This window comes from Mus caroli, unplaced genomic scaffold, assembly GCF_900094665.2.
Source record: "Mus caroli unplaced genomic scaffold, CAROLI_EIJ_v1.1 scaffold_16376_U1_1, whole genome shotgun sequence".
NCBI classification, from domain to species: domain Eukaryota; kingdom Metazoa; phylum Chordata; class Mammalia; order Rodentia; family Muridae; genus Mus; species Mus caroli.
In genome coordinates, this window is record NW_018388572.1 from 13,529 (window position 1) to 15,708 (window position 2,180).

Here is a 2,180-nt window from a genome sequence, read left to right on the forward strand (position 1 = left end):
GAAAGGAAAGAAAGAAAGGAAAGAAAGAAAGGAAAGAAAGAAAGGAAAGAAAGAAAGGAAAGAAAGAAAGGAAAGAAAGAAAGGAAAGAAAGAAAAGATGAGGAAGACAGATGTGCACACATAGAGGTCTGGAAAGAAGTGAGTTAAGACTGTAAAAAAGAGCAAAGCTTCAACAGACTCAGGAGAGATAAAAGACAGTGAGAAATAAAGAGATTAACAGTGAGTAAAAGTAAAAATAGAGATAAAGGAGATAGAGAGAGGTCTGAAATTAGACACCCATTCCTGCAGAAGGTGGACACCGAGCCTCAGAGTTTAATGCCTAGGACTATAATAAAGAATTTTCCTCTTCCCTGCCAGTGTAAGCAAATGCAAGACCATGCGGCCCCTTTCCTATCTGTAGGGACAGACTAGCAGTCATAAAGACCACAGCTGCCAGAAATAACAGTCCTTGAAAAAACTTCCCTACCCCACCTCAGTCTGAATTCTGAGGAAAACTACCAACTGCTTTGACCTTGCTGATTGCTGACAGAGTTTTCTGCCAAATTAAAATTATCTCTGGAGAGACACACTCTGGAGCCACAAGGCTAGTAAAAAGAAAAAAATAATACCTGGTAGTATGTGATGATTTATTTCTGATTTTCATTTCTGTTGGTTTGCTGAACATAGTTTCATATCACATGTAATCTCACAGAATGCCAGGCTTTGCTAGTCAACCAGGGTTCCCTAGCCCTCCTTTGCAGCAGTGGCACCAGTGTTCCTCCCTCGTGGAGATGCCAAAGACAGTCCTACAGTGCATGTTTTGAAACACCCTAAACAGATATTTAGTATCTTTCTTGTCACATCTTAAATAATTTCTAGCCAAGTGATATTAATTAGATAGAAGTGTGTCTACTAATAATGTGATTGCTTGCTTTCTATTTCCTGAGACCAGTGAAATATTTTGAAGTTTCCTTCCCTGGAAGACTAATTTGTGTACATGATCTTTAATGAAAATCAGTGGCTTATCTCTTTTTATGTCTCTTACCATGGGCCACATGCCACATACCTTAAGACTCCATCTGGTGGTCAGAGGTCCTGTGGAGTGACTAGTGCTTACATTTAAAACAGAGTTTTGTCCTTAACACTTCCAATGGTAAGATGACAAATAGAGTGTTACTCATTAAAGCTACATTGTCATTCTGTTGGTTTCCAGTTGACAAGACAGAGATTGAAAAAAGACATTTTAAAATCACGTTTCTGACTTGTTGCTCATTTTGGTTTTGCTATTATTTGTTTATTTTAAAAGAGTCTAACTCAGATTGGCTTTAAAATCCCTATATAGTCCAATGACCTCCTGATTCTCCTGCCTCCACTTCCTGAGTCTGGGTTTAGCAGCATATCCCACTTCATGACTCCATACATCTATCTGATAAAGGAATTATATCAAGAACTCCCAACACCCAACAGTAAAAATTGGTTTAAAAAAATGGGCAAAGGACTTGACTAGACATTTCACTAAAGAAGGTATATGTGTGACAGATAAACACATGAAAAATGTTCAGCTACCAACAGCGTCTATAACTTGCTTATGTTAAATGTGTGTAGATTTGGTGTTGTTCTAAAGGTGTTTATGTAACTAAGTGCATAATAAGTGATAAGCAGGTCCTCTGACTTGATATTTAGGCATCACTAGTTTGTGTTCTATCAAGAGATTACTTAATTAGTATGTTCCCCTGTAGGCAGCTGCACGCCCAAAAGATGGCGCTGACCTCCAGTACACAGGCGCTGTAAACAATGCCATTGTGCAGGCGCCAGCCAGAATCTGGTGCCAACCCCTCCCGAGTGGGTGTTACATCTCAAAGGGCCGACAGACTGACGAATCCCAGGAGGACACGTAGCTCTCCCCAGTGCTGGGGTGGATATAGACAGTCCTTCCGGGTTTCCGGAGTTCCCCATAGCATGGAGGTGTTCCTGAAATAAAGGCTGTTGAGAAGAATCTGACCGTGTTGCCTCTTTTCTTGCTGGACAAGGTGGGCGCAACAAAGTGGTGGCCCGGACGGGGAACAGAGGATTTCATGGATTCAGAACTCTTCAGCTGAGGAACGGTGGTACCGGTAAGTCTCCCAAAATTGATCCCTGGTAAAAAGGAGGGATATGATTCTCTTGCCCGTAGACCCAGTGTGGGTAGCTCTTAGTGTTTT